Raw genomic sequence first — 26,039 nt, forward strand, 5'->3', positions numbered from 1 at the left:
TCAGCAAACCCTCCAGTCAAGCTTTCCACAGCTAGGGAATCTTGTATATTTTGGTCAACTCTGTCTTTGGCTTCCCTTCAACGCTTCCTTTGGGTTTGTTTCGGAGGACACATGAGGCCACTCTTAAGGACCATGAGCGTATGCCGCCTGGACAGCGCTCTGGGGTCCTGCATCACGCAGGTGGGAGCAGCAAGCCAAGGCAATCTGGCTGGTTTCTGTTACAATCCAGTTATGTAGATTTGCTGTGCAGATCAAACAAATGTGATGGTGTATGTAACAGTGCCAGATGAACCATCGAAAATGATGATGCAAGTGCAATTTAATAAGAGGTGTGTGGGTGTGCAGGAGAAAAACATTGAAAGCAAAGTTGGCACATCATATCTCCATTCCACCAGCATGCTCCTCTGCCCAGCTTTCTCTGATTTCAAGTACTAAAAGTAAAACTGGAGAAAAGAAGGAATAGCAAACCTTACCAGCTCTCACCTACACTATTGCAACAGCCTCTCCCTCTGGAGTAATCTTTATAAAGCGAATCTGTTCATATCACTTTCTGCTCATGGTAGACATGGAGATATGCCACCCAGATCCTCCTTCAAGGGAGAACTTGACTCACTACAGAATGGTCAGCTCTTAGCTGCCTCAGCTTCCGAGAGCTGCTCCTCCCTCCACCTCTTCCCATTCACCCAGGTCACACCCTTCCCCTGGAGGCCTCCACCCCGTGCTGAGTGAAGTGGAGACGGCTTGACCATCTCTACTGGAAGCAGGACAACTCTGAAGGGTTATTCTTGCCCAGGAGCTCCATGCCCGCTTGGCCTACGCTTTGTTGGGCTTGCATCTTAGCTCAACTTCTCCCTCTATCCATTTGTGTTTTCTCTTTCTCCCTTCCCTTCATGGGTATTGATCCTTCATAAACATCTTACACCCCAAACTCTGTCTTAGTACCTGCTTTCAGAAAACTCAACCTGCAAAGCCATCTTTAATCCTTAAAATGGTTGCTCGTCTCCTCCATAGAGCTTTTCAGTAGGGACATTTTTGACTCTACTAATGGAGATCTATATGTTTTTTCTTGCCGCAAAGTTTTATTTCTTAGAAAGTATTAGCAATATGATTATACAAAATATAATTTCCTACTAGAACAGGTAATTTCAAGAAGACTGTCTTATGATCACATGAAGAATACAGGATGGTGAACCCAGGGCTGTACTTTTTAGAGGGCAATTTCAATCTTTGTTTTTGCAATGATGGGGACATAACTTTTGTTTCATACTTTTATCGTGAAAAAATTGATGCTTAGCAACAATATTGGAAGCTTCTTTATTCCAGAAATATTTGAGGTAGACCAGAAGATCCAAATCTGCCTCTCTTTTTTTTCAAGTGATATTTGAAGCTTTCATGCATATTTTGGGAAAACAACTTTCTCATTAGCTTGGTCTAAAATAAAAGCCACTTAGTCTTTTGAACATTTTAATGAGTTATTTTCTTGGTTGCTTGGTGGAATATTTCTTGGCAGATGAGCAAATATATTAGAGGCAAGTACAAAACTGTCAAACTTGGTGTGTTGACTTTACTTAGAACTTGATTATGAATAATTTCTTAATAAGTGGCTCTATAATCCTCCTGGTTTTGTAGACTGAACCGTCTTGATATCAAAAGAAGAAGAAGAGAGAGACAGTAACCCCTCCTATAAACACTGAGAGGAAGCTGGTAGGAGGCTCTTTGGCCCTGATGTGGTTTACAAACTACATCAAAGGGGAACAGCAGGAAGTAATAATTATAAGCAAGAAATTGAGACTGTGGGTGTTTTTCTCTTTTGGTGGGAATCTTACACTATCATACCATTTGATAGTAATGGTTGGAAATAGTAATAAATAAATTTTATTACTAAGAAGAACTCGGAATCATTTTATTTTAATTTTATGACAAGTAGGCAGGCCTGGAAACTGTATCTGTCTTCTTTTTCCCAAGAAGTTTTATTGACCTTTTACTGTTCTTTGCAATAAACTCACATTCTATAGGTTAATTAATTCATCTGCTCTATTTGCAATGACTGTATGTGTCACAGTGTCATAGAATGACACTAAGAGCATGTGTGTTTATTTGTCAGTAGGGAAAGCAAATGAAATTACGGTTGTTTGGATTCACCAATACAAAATTTGCTGAGAAAGACTCTGCTGCAGATAGGATAAGGGAAAAGAATAAACATCATTTGAAATCTTTCTAAATGCGCAGTGACATTTTATAGAAAATATAGTTAGCTGCCTACTTTTTGAAAAAGCAAAGATCAGAAGAGTGGAGTGTGGGAGTGATTCTATTAATGTTTCTGCTAGAGTTTATTCTTAAGATCTGATTTTTTCAGATACATACACGAACAATCGTATGAAGAGGGCAGAGAAAACAGCAATTTATGATGATGACTGGACTAAGTATTCTGGCATGGAACAGAGAAAAACAAGTGTCTCCACAGATGGGAATGTGGCCACATAATGTTTTCAGCAACAGATTTCTATGGAGGATTTTTGGCCTGAGCGATAAACATTCGTATTGCTAGAATTGCCATATGACTTACACTGGGGGCTATTTTAAGATAAACTGCAACTTGTTAATTATTTCTTGGACTCTTTAGTTCTGGCTTATGTATTGAAGGATAAGAAAAATATAAATTATTAGGGCTGGCATTTGTGGTTTTGAAATAATTTGAAAATTAAAAAATCCTGTCTGGCGTTTGCAAGACAGAAGGAGTAAGGTGAATCGATTATTCCAATGAAGGTGTTCTGATTAAGTCAGTTCTAACTGGACGAAGCAGACGAGAGCTCTCAGGAAGATGGGAGAGCCTTACCCCTGCCAACTTCTCTTATCAGAACCTCATGAGGGCAAGGTTATAACACAACGTCCTAGTATGGCTGCTATGAGAACTAAATGAGGTTATGTATGGAAAGAGCGCTTTGTAAATGACAAGGTGCCAAATAGCAGCTATAATTATTTCTCTTTCCAACCAGCAGCGTTACTTCTGGCAAATGCTTAAGATGCACTGCCCTGCATCCTGTCAGTCCACCTGGTTTTAGTGCAGCTGAGGTGGACAGTGCCCTGTGAGTTACCAGCATCCCTCACCAAGTGTAGGAGGTGGCATCTCTCTACTTTGCTGCCTTACAGGACCTTTTCTGAGGCCACAGAAGGCTGATCAGCCACACACAGACATGACCTGGAAGTGTGGAGTTGTTAATACCCTGCCCCCAAGGCTGATGGGAGCCGGTGCGTACATGTCCCCGGCCCCTGTCCTCTGCTGAGACAAGTCTGGTCCACGTGTTTCCGCAGAGGCTCCTCAGCTGCAGGGAGCTCCAGTTGCCCACAGAGGCAACCAGCACGCTAGCATGCAATTTTATTGTCTTTTCTCACTCTCCAGTCTTGCTTTCCCCCCCCTCTCTCACTTCTGCTTTTCTGGAACCACCTCCCATAAAACCATCTGTACCCCGGCCCTTGTCTCAAGCTTTGCTTTCTGGAGATACCTCCCTAGCCTAACTTCTCGTTGACATTTTAGCATAATGCTAAAGAAAAACAGACATCAAACTACTGCAGAAGGAGATATTTCGGTAGGCACCCTATGGAGAGAATTCCTGGCTGTGAGATTTACTACCGTACTGGAGGGATGAGGGATTGCTGTGATGATAGTCAATGTACTCAGCATTTCTAAAGCTTCGGAGCTGTTGTCCTCAGTGTTTTGCAATACTTTAACTATAGGAGGAAGTCCCAAATGTGGGGGGCAGAAGCTCAATTGGTTCTTTTTGGGTCACTAAATATTACTAGGCAAAGTGCTGCGGTTATAAAGCTCTGAGGATGGGGTGACTAGCAGAGGAAGAGCAAAGCATCGAAGGAATGAGACAGAAAGAGGAAGAAGAATAGTATGAATGACTGAACCCGAAACTTTCCTTTGCCTTATGTTTCAGGCTCCCTCCCCATCCAGAGTTTCTCCTGTGACTGCTCTGTCGCAAGTTCCACCAGGGCCTGGAACTCTGTGGATTATTCACACCGTGTTCCCGGCACACAACCTGGAACATAGCAGCTGCCCCATAAGCAATATGGCAATGAACAAATAAATTAACTGGTTGAAGTTTCCCCATCAGGACTGTGATATGAAGGGGAGACCTAGACCCAAAGGTGGCAGAACTGTTTTAAGTCTAGGATTTGTTATTAACCCTGGATATGAGTTAATTTTGGCAACTCAACTGGCCACAGTGGCCTGGGGTGCCCAACACTCACACAAAGGCCTTTCACTGGTCAAAGAGTTCTCAGGAACCAGGCTGAGGGACTGACCTTTGAGTCAGGCAGAAGTGGATGTGAATTGGGCAAATCTGAGGTGTGAGACCCTGTGAAACTTAGTTTACTTTTCTAATCCTACAGTTTTGAATTTGTCAAAGGGATATAATGATACCTTTCTCCCTGGGTTGTAAAGATTTCATGTTTATAAAGTTTCTGTTAGATAGTAGTCAATAATATTTATTATCCCGTATCATCTTCTTGAACTTTATTAAAACTCAGGGCATTTTATCTTGGGTTTTCCAGATTCCTATTGCCTCGTAGCTTTTTGTTTTGTTCTGTTTTGTTTTCCCAGTTCTCTGTCTTTGGTTTTGACCGGTATCCTGTTTACTTTTGTCAGAAGCCTCACCTCTCTCCCTCCTTTGGCCCCGAGGGCTTTGAGCCTCCAGGGACTTGGTAGTACCTTGTGCGCCTTCTGTGGTGTGGGTGGTACCTTGGGAAACATTCTCTGGTGCTTTTGTTCTTGTGCTGACCTTTTCTGCCAGTTCCTCTGCTCTCCAGCCCCCTCCATCAGAAGGAGCCAAGCATTCATTTGTCCATCAAGCGTTTTATTTTTGTAGCTCCTGAGTCTTTCAGTTCAGTGGATGCATTCCAGGCCAGAGGCTGCCTAAATTACTTTTCAACAAACACTGTCTTCCAAACTCTCCTTCCTGGGTGCGAACTGAAAGATTGTTTGATGGGAGTGGGAGTGTCTGGCAAGAGAACTCAGAGGGAAAGCTAGTGATTTGGGTAAACAAAGAGCCTAGCTTTATCTAGTTAATATGCTTAGATTTGTGAAGACCCTTTGGGATTGGAAAGAATTCTTCTTCTCATTCCAAGTTAAACCCCATACAGAGAGACATTTTTGCTCAGAAGGATTACTCATGTCTGTGGCAGACTGCAAACAGTTACCATTTGTCACCTCTCCCTGCTTGCCTTCCCTCTGCAATGGGGAGCCATAAAGAGGCAAAGTCCGTTTCTCCAAACTGAACCTGGGCTGGGCTCATGACTTTCCTTCACAGAGAGAATACTTCTGTGACTATGTGTGAGTTAAGAGCTGGACCTCAAGGGACCTTATGTGCTTTTACTCCTCTGGGAACACTGCCGGCCACCGTGGGAACAACCCTGGACGGCCAGATGTAGGATGAGATCCTATGGGAAGTCATTCCAGTTTCCCAGACTAGGCCTCAGCTGTGCGAAAGAGCTTAGCTAAGACCAGTGAAGCTTGGCTCAGATCAGGAGAACCACCTCGATGACCGTAGACTGGTATAAGAAGGGTTGTCTTATACCTCTATATTTTGCAATGGTTTGTTATGCAGCAAAGCCTAATGCATTTTAGGTTTTATATACCCACCAGTATATATTATGTTAAAATGATCACTTAGAGTCTAGGGAGACAATGACAAGCATGGATAGTAATAATTAGCAGAGCAGAGATGAGAGTAGATGGCAGAATTTCAGTATGGGTGGTTTTTACTTGAACCTACTGGCAGGCAAATCTGAGGATTCACATTTTTTACTGCCTTTTATAGTACAAAGCTCGTAGAGTGTCATCAACTGCTATACCAGCTGAGGAGCTGTCAAACCCTCGGCTTCCACTCTCCTTTCCTAGGACTTCTGTGTGTCCTGGGGGATTGTGAAAGATGGGCACTCAGGACAAATTAGATGAGAACTGACTTGGTCTTAAGGGACTGCTGTTGGATGGCTAAGGTCTATGAGAAATTTATTGGAAACATTCTATGTTATATCTTATATATCACATTAAACTGTATGGCTTTCATAAATTATTTTTCAAAAAATTATTATTATTTTTTGCTTCCAAACAACTAAAAGACACAAGGAAAATATATAAATACATGGTTTAGCTCTCGGTCACTCAGCACTTGATCTTGTGATCACTGGCCCATACATGACGCCAAAAGTCTTTGATGTCGAGAGTAAAAACAACTTAAACAAATTTGGTGTAGTAATTTCTTCCCTGAAATTTCTTTTCTCAGCAAAATCCACAGAAAGTGAATACTATGACTAAGGCTCCTTCCTATTCAAAAAGTTTGACAAAAGCTATTTCCTTCATTAGGTGGCAGCACCCAGATTTTATTGGCTTTATCTGAAAGAGGCAATATTTCATCACTAGCCAAGCTCAAACTATGAAGAATAAAATTTGCTAAACTCAAGCAGAAGTGGTGTCTAGGTATTTGAAGACATTTATATGTTTTTTCTTTAGGAAACTTTAGGACTAATGTAAATTAATACTTTTTATCTAAGGTGACCAGCTTTCCCACTTAAAAATAGGACTGCAAAATATTCTTTGCTTTGGAAAGATATCTGAGATTCAAGAGAGATAAAAACTAGATAGAGAAAAACACTGTTGTGAACCATATGCTTTCAAAAAGGAAAATGTTCAGATTATCACTGAATTGCATACTGCTCGGCTGGTCCACTGGGCCAAGATGAGTTTGGAACTGTGCCCATCAGATTCCTTGGCTTCCCTGAGCAAGCGAGCCTTGCTTGTACCAATGCTAAAATAAAATTCTTGCTATTTATTTAAGACATAAATCAACATAGAAGTGTACATTTTAGGCCTAGCGTATCAGAGAAGAAACTAGTCCTGACAAATTGGTAACATTAAAACTTTACTTAGAAGTCCATGTTCAAGATTCCTTCCAAATAAAGGTATGTGTAGACATTGCCCAGTGATTATTATATGTCAAGAGTCTGATGCCCATATTGGCTACAACCAAGAGCCTCTCTACCCCACCTCCTTGCTAAATGCCTGGTTTATTTCTGCCTAGTTGTGCTATGTAGTATACTTATAATCTAGGTGGAGAGTGTCAAGTAATGTAAAATTTTCCTTTAGAGGTTGTATTTGTATCCAAAGACAGATAACAGGTCCTCATGGAGGATCTTTTGCTTCCAGACCCTGAGCAAGCAACACTTGCATGGAGTTCATCTCAAATGGCCAAAGGACCCTTTCTTTACAGAGAACAGTTAACCTCCATTCCCAAGCTGGTCATTTCTGATCCTGTCAGTCCTCAGTCACAGTTTTTCAGGTATGACTTCAATAAATCACGTTCTAAATCAGCCTTAAAGTCGTTGGTTTTTAACTTGGGCACCCAAGGAATGATTTAGGGGGTCTATAAAACTAACGGGAGTATACTCATAACTCAGTGTGATGAAGCATGTAAGTATACTTTTCTAATGAAAAATTCCAAATCTTTCAGATTCTCACAGGGAAGCACCGTGCTCCCTCAAAGTTAGAGCACTATCACTTAAACTGGCCATTGTAATGAAATGTTCTTCACTCATTGTGACTCATGGCTCCTTCAAAAGGGATTGGCATAAAGGAACTCACTGTCTAACAGCTTTTAATTACCACCCATAACACAATTACCAAAAAAGTTCTCAGCAGATGGTACTGACCTTAAGTATAATAGAAGGGTGGACACAAAAAGTTATGTAGTCTGTGGAACAGCTTTATGGAGGGCATCAGACTTTGCATCTTTAATAATAATCCTAGTTAGTAGCTAGGAAATTCTTGATTGTTGTTAAGACAACAGATTATAAAACAATTCTATGCAGTGTTTAACTACAAATTTTAAAATATCAGTTAGGAATGATTTTTGGCTGCATTTACCAACCACCTACTTAATGATGGCTTAAATAATAAATGCACTTTATTATCTCATATAACATAAAGAGTGGAAGTAGATGTTTCCAGAGTTCTATCAGTGGCTCAATAGTGTCAGAACTTGTTATGAACTGAATGTCTGTGTCTCCCCAAATTCAAATGATGAAGCTCTTACCTTCAACGTGACGGTATTTGGTGATGGGACCTTTGGGAGTAATTGGGGTTAGATGAGGTCGTAAAGATGGGGCCCTCATAATGGATCAGTGCCCTTATAAGAAGAGACACCAGAGAGCTTATTCCCTCTCTCTCTGGCATGTGCACAAAGAAGAGGTCATGTGAGCACCCAGCAAGGTGATGGTCCCCTTCAAGCCAAGAGGAGAGGCCCCAAATGAAACCTGCCTTGCTGGCACATTGGTCTTGAACTTCTTAGCCTACAGAACTGTGAGGGATAAATTCCTGTTGAGCTACCCTGTCTATAAGGGTGTTTGTCATGGCAGCCCGAGAAGACTGGCACAGAGCTCTGGGTTGGCATCTCCACCATTCTCTGTCCTGTTCCTCGTGGTTCTAAAAGGGCTACCCAACTCCTCTTGGTGCCACATCACATAAGTGACTGTAACTAAGGGCAAAAAGCTGGGTGATAGTTGTAACAGGAAACATGATTTCTCTTCTCATTCTTCTCTTGTTTGATCAGGGAAGGGAAAACAAAATCTTTCCAGGAAACTTTTCTTTACATCTCAGAATCCAGAACTGGGTCACTTGGCCGTTCCCAGAAGCAGGGGGTCTGGGAAAGTGAGTCCCTTGCTTTGTGAGCCTTTGCAAAGGGAAATGGGAGATGGTGAGTGTGTCTGGAATGGCTATTGGGCAGCAACAATAAAGTCTCTGATGCGACTGACAAGATAAAAAAAAAAAATCATGAGATTTTATTTAAATCTCTAAATTGCATCTTTATTTTTTGAAAAATGAGAAAATGTGGAAATGCTGGCTACGCTGGCATAGAAATCCTAAGCCGGCTCTCAGTAGCAGCTGTTCCATTAGGATGGGGCAGGAGAATTGATTTTGCCACAGGCCTCATTGTTTCCCATCTTCCCCCTTCCCCCATCACTGGGACCCTATAATATGGCATTTTTTCATTGTTCGCATTATTGCTCTTACAACATAAAGAATCTTTTTTTGTTCATGGCACCTGGTATACTTTTGTAGGCACATCAATTGAATTGTCTTAAATGGTAGGCCTGGCGGGAAAAACTGCACCCCAGAGGGATTTGTTAATTTGGGCTCCAGGCTATATGAAAAGTTTTGTTTGTAAAGAAGAAAAATCTAATTTTTGAAGAGATCATTTAGAGCCTTAAGTGTTGTAGATCATGTGAAAGTAATGGAGATGTCAGCTGGAGACGCCTGGAGATGCCAACTTGTCATGTCCAGCAGGAAAAGTTAAAGAAGACAGAAAAATCAATTTGCATCTACCTAGAGGATGATCAGATTTGGAGTAAAAGTCACATAGCTTTTGAAACAAAATAAAACCCAATCAAATTCCCTTTAAAAAAGAGTTAGCAAGCGTGTTCATAGGAGAACAGTAATGGGAAAATACTACTTACACTGATTTCAGGAGACTGTAATGGATTCCCATATAAAAATCTCATTAAAGAACTTAGAAAACAGAACCATAAAGTTGGGGAGATTTTACTTACATCATTTATCCAATGGATTTTTATTTATGTATTGACTTCAGGAACCCAAACTGTCAAAATTGTACCATTCACTTTGGAATGACGTGGCAGACCAATGCTTCCTAACTCTTGAAAGTGAAGGAGATGGACAGGCTCATAAGGCTCCAATGGTCTCCTAACTTATATACATTAATTTTTTAGACTATTACATCAGGCTTTATTTAATTCATTTGATTTTAAAGTGCTGTTTAAAACATAATTACTCAGGGGATGTCTAAACAATATATTTCAAAAAATACAATATGGAATGAAAAATAAACCAGGTTCCAATGGAATATAAAATTATAAATCTTGGGATGCCAACTAACTGAAAGAAGGTTATTGAAGATTTCAAGCTTTGGAGGGGTGGTTTTTAGTGTAGAAGGGGTTAACTAATAAATGTGATATCCAAGATACCTTTCAGGATTCTAGGATTCTGATCTTTAATATTTCTAGAGGAAAGGTAAAAATATTTCCCAAAGTTGCTTAAAATGTCTATTAACATATACAAACAACTTGCCTTTACTAGGGAAAGAAGAACAATGTTGAAATATTTGTGTCTCCCTGTAACTGAAAACAGCAATTTCTGATGTTCTGCCACCTGAGAATGTGCTGCGTTCACTTAATATCAGTGCTTTACATCAAAGTTTATCTCAATTTGGAATTACAGAATTCTCCCCTGAGATATGTTGTTGCATGGAATATTTCACTTACAAATTCATATGCATTAAATCTTATCTCATCTCCCCAACTTACAAGGTCTGACCCCAGCTATCCACTCTCACATGCTCCTTCATTATTATCTTATTGATTCCTTTCACTCCAGAAAGATTAATTTCTTTACTGCTTCAGGCATGCACTGGCCATATTTTTTTCTGTTTTATCTTTATTTCTCCCCTGCCTCTGGGAAGGCAGTTGTTTCCCATTCAACCCCTATCCAAATCAAAACAAATTTTCAAGATCCACCTGAAGACTTCTCCTCCCCCAGGAAGCTTACCTCATCTTTGGCATCATTAATGCCCCTTTTCATTGAGTTGCAACACTCTTTACAGCCTTGGAGAGAATGTTATTGCCCTGAGGGTGGGACGATATGCTCATCAAGGACAAGCATGGAATGTATTGCTTCCTTCGTAGCTTTCACACTGCCCATCCCAGCACTGGTACAGACTGGGAACTCATTAAGTGCTGGTGAAGAATACTCCCCTGACACTGGCAAGCAGAATTCAGTGCTCTCTTTTTTTTTCTTGTCTTATGAAGACTTGTTCAGAGCTCTATTAGAACAGTTGGCTGTAAATACATGTTTATAACCTGTCTCCTATCCTAGACAGTAAATCCTTGGTGATCTGCAAATATATTCTATTTCATCCTCAGATCTCCAGTATCTTCCCCATAGTAGGCTCTTGATAAATATTGATTGACTAAATGTGTGCACTGTATTTTTTTTAGGTTTGAATAACTGAGATCATGGGAGATAATTCAGCTAATAAAACGACATTTACAATGCTCGATTCTTGGGATGTAGAAATGTATGAGACTGGCAGTTCTGATCAGGAGAAGTTTGCTGTATTGAAAGAGAATGTTAGACTCTGGGACTCCACAGACATTTTCAGAGGACTCTGGACTTCCTGGGTCATGGTATAGGGACCGAATGTCATATTAGCTAAATCTTAAGGGACCGGAGTCCTCAGCAGACAAGCGCATTGAATTTGTATCCCCTTGTAGCTACTATACGTCATTCTCACTAATATTTATATCCCTAGCAACTAGCTCAGAATGAAACAAATAGTAGGGGGACTGTATATTAGTTGAGTCGTCGTTTTTATCTTTTACTTTCTGGTTGTGTTCTTAGTACTCTTAAATGATGTTCCAGAGAACTGGAGGATCCCAAGAGTTGCTTCATCCTGCTTTTTGAAGCACACTAATGACTCCCAAACCCATAGCTTCATCCTGGATCCAACTGCCTAGTGGATGTCACCAACAGGATGCCCCATAGTCCCTCAAGTTCACTCCACACCAAGCTTGGGGTTCATGTGGCCACTTTATAAATAGCAAAAAAGAAGAAAGATTCTCTTGTTCCCAGAAGCTGTAACAACCTTGAAAGAGGGAACACTCCCAATCTGTGCTTGGATCGGTTCTGTGTCTAGGAAGGTGGAATAACCTAATTGGCTCGCTTGAGTCACGTGAACTTCCCTGGCGTGGGGGGAGGCAAGACAAATCCCTTCGATTGACAGCTCCATTAGAGGCTGACATGGATTAGGGGAGACCAGTTCCCCAAGGGAAGTACTTAAAGTGGGGCAGATAAAATGACAGATGGTACCTATGCTAGGAACTCAATAAACGCTTGTTAAATTGAGTTGTGAAGCATCTTCACAACCAAAACTTGTTCTGAACTTTACAAAGATTATTCTCGACCTAGCTCTCAATATGAACTTATTTTTTTGTTGAGGCAGCTTGTTCATCCTTGAGAAAATTCTTGGTTTAGAAGCTGTCACACCAAGTTTTAGTGCAGGCTATCTTGGGCAGATTTATAACCTCCTGAGATTCCAGCATTATAATGAAAATGCTGACAGCCCTGGAGTTTTGCTGACAAGAATGGCACAGCTGTGATAAAACTAGAAGGTTAATGGAAATACGGTGCTTCACCCTTGTGGAGCTGTCTGAGTTTAGGTCAAAGAGAAACAAGTCCTTAATGAGTCCAGGGCTGGAAGACCTTCCAACAAGTGAGTCCTACATTGGTTTGAATTAAATTCTTTGGGTATTTTCCCAGATTATTATAAAACAAGCCCCAAAGAGTTCAGAGATTATTATTTATTGTAATATAAACTATATCATGTCTGATTATCATATATTTTATTATCACTATTTTATAAAAATCATTTTACTTTTAGCTTTATCATTGAAATAAGAGGTCAACCAACTAGAACTTATGGAACAAATGTGGGCCACCACAAGTTTTTGTAATAAAGGTTTATTAGAACACAGTTATGCCCATTTATTTACATATGTATATGTAATAGTATTGTGTTACATGAATATACATAATATATTCATCTATCCTACTCTTGAAGGATATTTGGGTCTCTTCCAGATATTTGCTATTATGACTAGTGGACTATGAACATTTTTGTTCGTGTCTGGCCAAAAGTTTCTATTGGGGAAATTCTTAGGAGTGAAATTGTTGGGTTAGAGGGATTGCATGTCGCTGTCTCACAGGGGTGCCTGTTGCTGGGTCATAGAGGGTCCGTATGTTCAGTTTTCTAACATTCTTGCAAAATGCTTGTATCAGTTTGCACCCTCAAGCAGTGCATGAGAGTAAGTTGCCGTTGCCGACACTTGATATTGTTTGTATATTTAATTTTAACCATTCTTGTTGATGTGTATAGTAGGGACCTCACTGTGTTCTGAATTTTCATTTTGCTGCTGGCTAGTGAAGCTGAGTATCTATTGATATGTTATCTGGATAGCTATTTCTGTGAAATATGTGTTTCAATCACTTGCACATGTTTTTCTATTGAGTTTTCTCTTTTTTCTTATTGATTTAAAAAAATTATTTAACTATCCTACATGTATGTTCTTTGATAGCTTTAGGACATTCTTAGGGGTCTTTTAGAGAGTCCTTCTAGCATTCTGCAACCACATCTGTTTAAAACTTATAATAGCAAAAGAGCTTTATTAGTACAGTATCTAATCTCCAATCCATCATCATAAGCTTTGCTATTATTGTAGACATGCAAGTGTAAGCGTCCAGAAGAGGAACACAAAAGGCATTTTGCCCGTGTAAATCAGCATTTACATTTCAGCCGCTCTGTTTACACGCCACCGAATGTACACTCCAGCGTGAGGTAGAACCACAAGGAGACAATAGCACTGCGCCTAGAACTTGTCCAGGAGCCATGCTCCGTGCTCTTTACGAATGACCAGCAATCCGCTCTCCGCTGGTGAACTCAGAGAGTAAGCAGGGCCTGCCCTGCCTTTCAGACATGAACCCACACCCAAACGCCTGGGAAATGGCCTGCGGAGAAACGCTCCAACCAAATTCCTAATCCAACGCTATAATCTTTATTGTGGAAGCAACGGCACAGCGCATTCCCAAAGCATCCTCCCACTCACTGACCGGGGGCTTAGACATACAGAAGAATAATCCAATATTCCTTGAGTTTGGATTTGAATGGCTTCCCCCAAATTTCTCATCAAGCCTAAACCATGTGAATTAGTATCACCTGAGGAATTTCTAAACAACATCGATGTCAAATTGCAGTCCTTGGAGTCAGATGTTGTTTTTAAACTCCCTGGCTAATTCTAATTGCTGCTGGAGTCGAGAAGCAGTGCTCTACCGGATCCAGTCTGCATCTGGTGCATTTGGGAAGGAATTCTGAGAAAGAGTCTCAACCTATTTGCTTCACTCCCTGGCTCCTCTACAGGGTGGATGCAGGGGTCTGAGTTTCCTACTTTTGGGGCACCCTGCGGTCCACCTTTTCAAAGTCAGTTAAGAATCTTGGCACGACAAGATTCTGGTCCTCCTTGGGTTCTTTTCTCCCAGCCCCTGTTTTTTAAAATAATCTCTTCGCTTTCTTTTCTTCTTCCCTGCTTTTCTATCTCCTATCCCAGGAACCTACTTTTCTTTCTTTCTTTCTTTTTTCTTTACTGAATTTTATTTTATTGTGGTAAGGACACTTACCAGCAGATATACCCTCTTGACAAAATTCGAAGTGTTCACTACATTACTGTTGACCACAGGGACACTGCTGTAGGGCTGATCTCTAGAGGTTATTTGTGTTGCTTAACTGAGGCTTTATGCCCATTGATTACTACTCCTGATGCCCCTTTCCCACCAGCCCCTTTAAGCACCATTCCTCTCGGATTCTATGAACGTGACCTGGCGGTGCTTCCGATGCCGCTGAGATGGCAGAGCCATTGACCTACGGCCTGTGTGCTGGTTTTTGCGGCAGGCAGATCACTCTTTCCCTCCCCCTCCCCACATCAGCCTTATCTGAAACGTCGGGAAGAACCACTCTCAGAAGCTGATGGCAGAGAAACGCAGGGTGTCGGGAGTGGCCGACGGCATGCTGGCAGCCGCGGCCTCCAGGAAGAAAGCGCCCGACGGCAGGAAGGCGAGGCCGGGCCGTGCATCTGTACCCGGTGACACGTCCCCACGGAGTCAGAGAACCGGAGGCCCAGGAGGGCTCAAGGGAGCGTGACCTCAGCGGAGCGGAGGGCGCTGCTCCAGGCGAGCGGCCGCGAGAAGCCTGCAGGGGCACTGGAATCTTCTGTGGTCAAAGACTGGGATCAGGGCGAGCAACGCCTCCTCACCGAAGACGAAGGAAGAGAGAGTCCAACCCACAGCCGACACGGGGCTAGTGGGGAAGGACACAGAGTAAGAGGAGAGGACAGGTTCGGGGCGTCTCTGAGGAGGCCGCCTCTGACCGTGACCTGCTGTGACATTCAGGGCCGCGAGGCCGCCGGCACTCTCCAGGCCCGGGCAGGCTTCTGTCTGGAGCAGCAGCCAAGCAAAGGCCCTGGTGACAAGGCGGGAGGCGGAGATAAAAGGGGGGGAGCTAATGCTAAGAAGGACCTCAAGTCCATGAAGAGGTAGAGGGTGGAATTCACGTAGACCTTGGAGACAAAAAAGCGATGATTGAGCCTTACAGGAAATCAAGTCAGTGAAGATACACTCTCCCAGAACGTAGGAACAAAGAGTGAATTTGATAAAAAACGAAGAGAAAGGAGATGATACAATGGAAGGCAGGGAGTAAAGATGCGACGAATGTATAATTTGTGTTCATGAGAGGGACACTGAAACCAGAGAAGGAAATGTAAACGTCATAGGTGAACTGAAGAGACTAGTTTAGGGATATTGAAAGGTCCCACTATGACCCTGGAGAAATAATTCATAAGAGATCGGTGTTCAAACTTATCCCGACAAAAACATCCTGCACTAAAGGAAAAACAAGCTCATAAACATGTGGCAGGGAGGAAAGAGGTCTACACGGATGTAAAAATCGATGGCTCTGGAACCAGAGCTGCAACATGGTGGCCCAAAGGTGAGGCTCAGAGCCTAAGACGAGGGCTTATGGGAAAGATGACGTGACGGCGGTGCCGCTGGAACTAGCGTAACGAGACATAAATAATTGTTGCAGATCTTCTACATAACTCAACACTTGTGTTAAATTAGTTTTTTGAAACGATGTCTACTGCAAAAACAACAATTTATTTGAATAAACTTAATATTTTATGTATTTATGATTAATAAGTAATGCATTCAACCACAAATTAATAAATAATAGTGCAATAACCATACAGATTAGAGTGCATTGTTAGTTTATTGCAATCAAGACTGAGAACTGGGTGCTGAGATAGCAGGTAGTTGGCGAGGAGTCAAAGAGTATCCCCATAAAAGCGGGGCTTGAAAAGATACCCTTTTATTCTTGATGCTGAGAAGTTGAAGAATGCAGGTCCAAGGATAATTTTGCCAAAAAAAATTAAGGTAACTGTTAACAAAATTTTGAAAAGGAATATACCTTTTATATATTAGAGTATGGAAAAGCAAAGGAAAATAAATAAGAAAAAGGGAAGCAAGAAGGCTTAAAAAAATAAGCAAAAACCACAGGAACAAAATAAACTAAATGTATCATTTGAGCCGACTAATGAAGTGTATTGATCCTCTGTGAAGTGATTAGAATCTGCGGGTGTTGAATCACTATCATGGGGTTCTGTCCTGTTTCTGTCACTTGGCTAGCTTCAGTTTCTTAGTATCATTACTGAACTCCACTAATTTAATAAAGTTTTCTAATCTGCTAAAAGAGGGCAATAAGACCTACTTCTCAGGGTTGTTCAGAAGATTAAGTGAGACTTTATATAAACAAATTAATAAATATTATCTGCTGTCTGGCATACTGAGCAAAGGGCACAGTCTCCAGGTTCAGAGCCTGGATTCTAATGTCTGGAAGATTCTAACTGGCTCTGTTACTTACCAATCTTATTTATCAGACTAAAGGCAAGTTACTGAGCTCTCCAAACGTTCATTCGCTCATCTGTAAAATGGGGAGAAAATATTACCTACCTCATAGGATTGTCTTGAGTATTAAGTGAAATAATACAAGTGAAATACTTGGGACAATGCCTGGTACAGATAGCTCTGTTAAATTCACTATAATTATTATATCACATTATCAGCTTTAAATCTGAAACTTTAAAATGCACATTAATAAAACTAGCATTGTTAATAAAAGAGCAATAGTAACATTTAAAAATATCAGACTGCATTATAAAAACCTAAGCAAGTAACAATAGTAAGGGATTGCATATATACACTTGGTAGTTTCCTATGATCAAGTGCTACACAGTCATTACATGATGTCAAACAACTCATATGGAAACATTTTATGATATATATCTGAAATGTTTATGTTTAATTATGAAAAGGAATTAAACCTTTGGAAATACAAGGTGTTGTTCTTTATGTTTTTCTGATAATTCCTAAAAGTCTATAATAAACGTGTTACTTTAAAGTCAGTAAAAACATGTATTTTAATAGGTATGTTTCTGAAAATGTTTGATTAAACTGAGGGAAAAAACTTTAATATCATGAAAATACAGATGTGAAGTTTTATATGCAAAATTTAATAAACTGTGTAAGAAGGTACTTGGAAAAATATTAACAATGCTGTTAGCATTGCTATTTCTGTGCGATAGGAATATTATTAAATTTTTCTTCTTCATACTTTGTCTACTTTTCCAAATTTTCTGCAGCACTCAGAAAATACTAATGGAATTGGAAAGAGAAAAGTAAAGTAATAAGAAAAAATTAAGTCCTTCATAAATAAGCTATTAGCTTGGATGTTGGCAAATAGAGTTTAATGGAGCTGAAGGGAAGCCTCGAGAGCAATGTTCTGAGTCCCATCCTTTTATTGGTGAGGAAATGAAGCCAAGAAACATTTAGTGATTTGCTGAAGTCACAGAAGTGAGTGAAAGAAACAGTTATCTGTTTGTGTAACTTTTCTACTAAATCATGTGGCCCCTCAATTAGCGCAAACTTTATGAAGATTTACATAGTTTAATGTAAACACCTAATTTCAAACGGCATAAGTGATTCCTAATTTGTCCCCAACTTTAGGAAATGTTTAGTTACCATATAGAAAAGCCTTTCATCAGAGTGACAATTCACAGAGAACAGTGCAAACAGTAATAGCTGTTCACCTTGACCAGGTGGGTGCCTAGAAGCAGGCCCTGAACAGCAGATCCAACTGAATTCTAGGAGGAAGGGCTTTGTTGCTATTGTATTGTGAACCGGCCCCCTGGGTTTCTGCAGTGGCTTCCAAGTAAGTGCAAGTCCTCAGAAGTTTGTAACTGAGCTGAAGTTTTCACCATCTGATTAAAATTTCCCCATGTGAGGCAATGTAACCAAAGTAAGGATATATAGCAAGTTATTCATAAAACTAAGTTTATTCACTCTGTTGGAGTTAAAATGCTCTTCTATAAAATGATGGTGACAGGTCTATGTGTGTGTGTTTAATGTCCTTATTTAGGAAAATGAAAAGTTGGTATTCTTATGTTGACCTCCAGAATATTTTAAAATTTTACTGGTCTGTGGAATTTCAAAATCCGGGACCTACTGACTTAGCATTACACATGAGAGTTTGGGATTATAAGAATCAGAGTTTAAATCCTGGAGCTGCTACATACTTTGAGAAATTTCTTAATTTTTCTGAGCCTTCCTTTCTTTAGCTGTAAACTAGGGAAAGTAATATGTATCTCAAGAAGATTAAATATTCTTATAAAACCTCCAGAAAAATTGCCAGAACATTTGCTGCAGATATACTTGCTATAAACTAATATGCATACAAAGTAAGGGCGTAGTAGAAGACAGTAATGATTTGGACATTGGTTGTGTGAGATAGCTTATCAGTCAATAAATATTGGTTCCATTTCCCTTTGTCATTACTTGACACCGTATAGTCATTAAAATTTCCATTACATAGAGGTGTCTTGAGGAAAATTATGCTTTTTATCATATCTGTACTTTTCCCCCACAAGATCATATATCTTTTAAAAATTTGGTCTAAAAGCTTTTAGTGTAGGTTTCTGGTTGCCGTTTTCTAATAACTCTTTATATTCTGAAAACTTTAGGCTTACCTCGGAGGGATTGTTGTCTTAAGTCACAGTCACATTCCGCTCTGTGTGGCTTGACTTTGTGGCAAGTGTCTCCAGAGCAAACAAAGGGAGACGTCCGTCCTGGGTGAAGTGCACAGCACCGCTGGGAGCAGTGTGTGCATGTTTGTGGAACGAGAGACTATTAGAGGCCGCCTCCTAGCTTTTCCTTTTTGGAGACGTTGCTCACGATGTTCCAGCTTCCTCTGTCTCCATTGCCTCCCCTCTCTCTCCTCACTGCTCCATCTAGCCCTTATTACTTTTTTCTTTTTTAAAAATACATCTTTATTGACTTCAGAGAGAGGAAGGGAGAGGGAGAGAGAGGTTATGTGCCCTGACCGGGAATCAAACCGCGATCTCCTGGATCCTAGGTCGATGCTCAACCACTGAGCCACACTGTCTGGGCCCTTATTACTGTTTTCAATGGCTCAGCTTGACTCCTGCCATTCGCTCATCCTCTAGGCCTTTGAAATACCATTTTAAGTCTTTACCAAAGTTTAACTTCTAACAAAGAAACTGTAAGTCCTCATTTATTTAAGAAGTCATCCCAAACAGACTGTATGTCAGGTTAGAATTTTTTTTCCTATTGTAAAAAATTCATACCCAGCCCGTCTGGGTGTGGCTCAGCAGTTGAGCATCGATCTAGGATCCAGGCGATCGGGGTTTGACTCCTGGTCAGGGCACATGCCCAGGTTGCAGGCTTGATCCCTGCAAGGGACGTGCAGGAGGCAGCCGATCAATGACTCTCTCATCATTGATGTTTCTCTCTTTCTCCCTCTCCCTTCCTTTAAAGACATATTTAAAAAAAAATTCACACCCAACCCCTTCAAGTAGGAGTAAATGTTTATTTTACTATAGTCCAGAAATACCCATGTTTGGGAAGTTGTTGTTGATGTTGGGGATATTATTTTCAATATTATTTTATCCCTTATTTTTCCTTATTTATTTTTCTTCTTGGGAAGAATTTGTGGGAATCACCAGGTGCTTGTTTGATGTGCAAATATAACACAAAGAAACAATTTACTCCCTTTGATACTGGGAGTGGGTTGTCTCTTTCGTGGAACCAGGATTTGTTTAACAAGTGGTTACAAACATCTATTATATGTAGGACATGCTGGGAGAAAGAGTTGAACTCAACAAACTTGTAATGCCAACCAATGAGTAAGGTAATAAGGATAGATACTGTCTTCAACAAGTCATAGTTAAAAGCGAAGGAGGGTTTTTATCTTATTTTATTAGGACACAAATCCCACATGGTTTGTAATACTAGCCAACTGGTTGTCTGAGTGTTAGTCAGTTGACATAGAATAAAAAGTTCCCAGGTGCGGGAAGAGCCAACTCTTAACACGCTCTGGATGTATGTTTAGTAGCTAAGGTCATGGGGTCAGAGTGCTGACCAAGGGGTGTCTTTGGGAGAATATTTGAAGGCAGACTTAGAAAATGGTGTGAAAAAGGTTGAGGAGTCCATCAATTTATTAAGCACCGACTATGTGTCTGGCATTCTGCTGCATCTTGGGTATGTAAGAGAAATAAAACAAGCTCTGTCTTTTGGACAGGTTGGTGTTTAGAGGTAGAAAGAGAGGTGTAAACAAATAATTGAAGAACTATGAGAATATCTATATCAGATGTCTTTATTCATATCCCAGTCTTATTTAAAAGCTGGATGTCATTTCTTGGAAGGTTTGGTTGAAAAAAATCTTTCTTGACATCTGTTTGGTTGTGTTTTTTTTAGGGCTTTTGGATTTCTTAAACCTGATACTTTGGGCTTATTCTTGGTTTTATTGTTTGATTTTATTTTTACGAGCCTGATAAATCCAGTCTTTTCCACTGACATAAGCCTGAAACTATGTCCCGAGGTACAGCATAAAATGTAGCCATTCCTGGGGTCCAATCGCATGCTCTGATGGAGCCAGTGGACCAAGCCCAGAATGCCAGCAGGTATCATAAAATTTCATTCTTGGCCAGGTGGTTTAGTGCTTGCACACGGTAGGTGTCACTAATTCCAGATGCCCAAATGGAAGGAGCAGGACTGTATTCTTTGGTTCAAAGTGGGTGGGCAATTTGTTCAATCCCAGGGGCCTTTGGACTTTGAGGTGTAGTCTGAGGGAGCCAGTTATTTGAAATGAAGGCAGCTGGCACGGACAGGCTGAGGGCCCAGCAGGGAGGGGAGAGAAGAAGCAGAAAGCCTTCCAAGAAGAAGCTGAAAATTGACCTAGTTATTCTGATGGCACACTCTGCTGCTTTTCCCTCCAGGCCAAGTCCAGATGCCCCAACATGAAATCGAAGCACTCACTGCTAAGGACTTAATATTTGGGGATATTTCAGCTTTCTTTCTTTCTTTCTTTTCTCCTTTCTTTCTTTCCTCCTTTCTTTCTTTCTTTCTTTCTTTCTTTCTTTCTTTCTTTCTTTCTTTCTTTCTTTCTTTCTTTCTTTCTTTCTTTCTTTCTTTCTTTCTTTCTTCCTTCCTTCCTTCCTTCCTTCCTTCCTTCCTTCCTTCCTTCCTTCCTTCCTTCCTTCCTTCCTTCCTTCTTCCCTCCCTCTCTCCCTCCCTCCCTTCTTGCTCCTGTGCTAAGAATTCCCTATCAATTAAAGAATATCTGACCTCCAGCTGAAAATAGCAATGGTAATTAGGATTATTTGTTTTGAGTCAAAGAGTCCAGTGAGGAGTGGACAAAGCAGAAGGCGAGAGGCAAGGCCATCTGGCTTCCATGCACCACTCCCTTCAGGATCTGGAGAGCCTCTGGGGACATATGGGGAAGAGCGTGGGTAGAGTGTGGGGGCTGAAGGAATGGAGGGAGGTGTAGTCCTGCCCTTTTATTCTCTTGGGCTCTCTGCCAATAACACACAGCCCCTCCAATTTAGTGATAAGAACTTTTTTTTTTTGTCCTAACTCTGAATCTCCATATTTCTTTTGGGCCATTTCTTGGGCTTGTGGGTCAGCTATAGTATAAGATTTTTCAACAGCGGCACTATTGACATTTTGGGCCAGACAGTTCTTTATTGGGGTGTGATGGTTGGTGGTGGGGGCTGTCCTGTGAATTTCATCATTTTCATCAGCATATTTGACCTCTACCTCTACATCAGTAGGCCCTGCTCCTCTCTCCACCCCCATTTGTGACAACCAAAATGTCTCTAGACATTAACAAATGTCTCAGAGGGAGAAAAATCACACTCTTTTGAGGACCACTGCTAAGGAGGCAGTCCTTCCTCCTTAAATATTCTGAACATGGACCTTTATCTTGCTTAATCTGGAGCAGAAAACCCTCCACATTCTTTCTTCAGACTTTATATGCCATGTATATGCAGAAATACTCAGAATACAGAAATGTTTTAAAGACTTGATCTTTGAGCAATGCAGGCGTTGGGGCACTGACCCCCAGTGCAGTCAAGAATCCATTTATAACTTTTGAATCTTCAAAAATTTAACTACAGTCATCCTTTGTAATCTGTGGGGGATTAGTTTCAAGACCCCTCTGAATTCCAAAATCGGTGGATGTTCATAAATAAAATGGCATAGAATAATGTATACAGTTGGCCCTCCACATCCTCGAATTCCCAACCTTGGATTGCAGATATATACGTTTTTAGATCCATGGTTAGTTGAATCTTCAGATGCGAAACTTGTGGAGGGACTACTGTGTATACACTTAACTTGGAGGTGACATTTTTAATAGCCTTTTAATTCTGAGTAACTTTGAGATGGGTGTTTTGTTTACTTGAGAGGTAACTCAAGATAATTGCCCAACTGTAGGTTAATGTAAGTGTTCTGACTAGTTTTGAAAAAGGCTAGGCTAAGCTATGAGTTTGGTAGGCTAGGTGTATTAAATGCATTTTTGGCTTCTGATATTTTCAAGTTATGAAGGGTTTATGGGGATGTAACCCCATTGTGAGTTGAGGATTATCTGTACTGCCCTTGGAAGCTTGCAGCCTGTTTACCTGAGGAGCCAAGGTTTCATGCAAAAAGATCAGTAAAGTTCTAGGTAACACCCGTTGTGTGAGATGCACAATCCTATATGTGAACCAGATATTGAAGGATAAACAGTGGTTCCTAATAAACTGATATGAGCAATAATTAGCCATATCTTAGAATGGAAGAAACACAACATCGCTTGCTTTTCACTTGTTGCTAGTGTGTATAATGCTCTATTCTCATCTTCTTTATTAGAATATAAAGTCACTGGGGAGAAAGGTCAAGTGCTTTGCCCCTTTTATATCCCCTCCCCCCCAACACGTAGCACCATACTAACACCTAGTAAAGGCTCAATAAATAGTTGCATAAAAATGGACACCGATTTCTGCTTTTTATTGCTCAACATTTGAAGAATCATGAGGCTGGGAAAGATCTATAAATCACTTGCAAAATTCCAGAGAGAGAAAAATTGTAGAGATCTTCACATTATAGCTTTTAATCCATTTTGGTGTTTAATGCCTCAGAACCTGTGCACAATTAAACTAAAATCATCTAGACTTTCATCACAAGATCTGTGTTGTGTTTTGATGTTTTTCAGAGAGGAGCAGAAAACCTCCAGTTACTCTTTTCTGTATAATTATCATATATATTCTTCAAACACATAAATGTTGCCACTGCATAGAAATGCTGTTGGCCTAAAGGATTAGGATTTTTACAAATCCTCTTTATTTAGCCTTAGCTTTATAGCTGGAATCCACTAAATCAAGTGCTGCTCTTTCCCTAAACACATTTCTTATGAGTACTCCCGGCACGGAATTATAATAATAAATTTAATCAACAGAGCTCTCAGTGTTCAACATTCAGTCAGTGGCTGGTACATGAAGATGATAAACCATTTTCCATCCTGTGTGCCACCAGGTTGCTGCTCTCTGATTATATTTCTTTTACTTAGGAGAGATGAACAACTGAAAAGTTCTACCAGTAAGTCTTTCTTTGCTCTGTGACTTGCTTCGTTACTTATTCACACTGGACTTGGCCCCACGTCCTTGCATTCCATGGGGCATTTCTAACTTGACTGCTGATTTTGGCTCATAGAGCCAGGCCTGCTGCACAGAACCAGCAGGCCTCCTGCCAAGCTCCCTTGTGGCATCATGGGAGTGCGGTGGGAATCTTCTTTTCTATTAGTGTTGCCATACTCTTTTCTTTCTCCCTCTATAACGTTTTATTTATTTACTGGCCACAAGTCATTTCTAGTTGCATTCCCATCTTCCCCTTCTTTTCCCAGCCATTTCCCATAGTCCAATTACATAAATACAGGACTCTGCGTTTATGTTCCCCACCAGTGGTTGGTGACCCAAGGTGCATACTGGGCTTACCTATGGATCTTAAAAATACAGGTACTTAGGATCTACCCCAGGAGAGTCTAAATAAAAAATCTGGATATTTGGCTCAGGCATCTGTGTTTTTATTTTTTATTTTTTTTTAGGCATCTCTGTTTTTAAACAAATGTCAAAGGTGATTCTTAACATACAAGCCCCTGTGAAGGCCACTGTCTGAGACACCTTGCAAATGCATCCTTGAGTTAAGCTTTATGTGCCTTGGACTTGGTAGGAATTTCACTTAAAGGCCAATGTTGTTCATTCCTTTACTATATAATAAAAATTTTAAATGTTAGCCTTTCCTCAAGTTTTTTTTTTCCTTTCTAGAACATTAATTTTATTTAGTATTTTCCTCTAACTTCCCAAGTTATCTGCTTTTTTTTTTTTCCCCTGAACCAAGAACTGTTTATTTTTCAGCGAGAGTTTCATAATATCTGTGTACAATGAGGTGATGAATACCTGCAAATATAAAGATCCTAAGATATAAATAATACCTTTCTTCTTAAATAACAGACTACATGGAGAAGGCCATTTCCTTTGCCTTCAAATTAGACTGTCCTTGACCCAAGTCATTATATCATGCAACTGTAGGTGTAAAATCAGAGTATACCACGCTATCACAATGTAACCTAAGGGCATGACTTTAAAAATGCACTAGCCTGTGCCATTGCTTGGAAGATAATTGAATAAACCAGCATTAGTATTCCTCAGCTCTTTCTACTTCATCATTGGTGGAATGGATATTGGCTGCTTATTGTGAGAGTGACAGAATGTATTAAATTAGCTACAGGCCTATCTTTTTATTTTTATTTTTAAAGGGCGATTAAAGTTCTGGCCTTGGTTACTATATATCCTAAGCCTGTTGGGATAAAATTTGAGCAGTGATACATCTCAATGAGTAATTGTCCAATCCTCTTCAAGCAGCTTACATGCTGCTAATGGCAGTTATATTCTGCGAATTTCTCTGGCTTTGTTTTTGACTGAGCCGGCAGATTTGTCTACGGCCGAACACTCACTGTCTGGCGTTTAGTAGGTGGCTTGGCCTGTGATCACATGATCACCATCCATTTAAATGATAGTCCCTTGAATGTAGCTGAGGAAGCCTTGAATAATTTTAATGCGGCCATATCCCTACCTGAAATAATTGTGTGTTTCTTAGAGCAAAACACAGGTGCCTTGTTCTCTCTTCGATCCTGTATTATTGGTCACGAGGCTGCTGCCATGCTGTCCTCCTGAATTCATTCTGAAGACTTCTAACGCTTGAATGAGGTTGAAGTAATTGCAGATTAATGTTCCTGAAATAATATATAATTTCCTTCTTATAAATTATTCAGTCAGCACCTATTTCTGTAGCGCTCACTGGTGCTGTATGAAATATTGCACGGTGTGTATGCAAATGTCTATCGTATTTTATTTCTATGTACTATTTAGAAGTTATTTGGCAAAAATAAAAATCTCATCCTAAAACAAAAAACCTTTTAACTTTCATATGCAGATTTTTCACTCTCAACAAAATTAGTCATTTGAACAATAGCACATCTATTTTTCATGCTTCTCTCATACTTTTACCATTTTAAGTCATTAAATGTGTTAAAATCAAATTTATTTTCTTCCCACTTACTTTTCCCTCAATGAATTATTGAAAGGTTATTACTGCTGTTTCCAATGGAGACACTGCACTTATTATTAAATTCCTCATGAATTCTGTGTTAGATATACAGGGTAGAATGGTGGCAGGATAGAAAGAAGCTTAGGGCAAGTGGAATAGGGAAACTGAGGCAAGAAAATTAAACAAGGCCAAACAATTTGAACAACTTAACAGCCAGCTTGCGAATCACAAGGTCTTATCTTCCCAACCAAGGACACTTGAGAGCAAACGGTTTATACCCCCCTCCTTAACCAAAGAATAGTTTAAATCACCCTTGTCAGGGAAAGAGAGAGAAGAGAGACCCGATTAATGCCATTTGTGCCAGCTAAAC

Source organism: Miniopterus schreibersii, assembly GCF_964146895.1.
Source record: "Miniopterus schreibersii genome assembly, chromosome: 15".
NCBI classification, from domain to species: domain Eukaryota; kingdom Metazoa; phylum Chordata; class Mammalia; order Chiroptera; family Miniopteridae; genus Miniopterus; species Miniopterus schreibersii.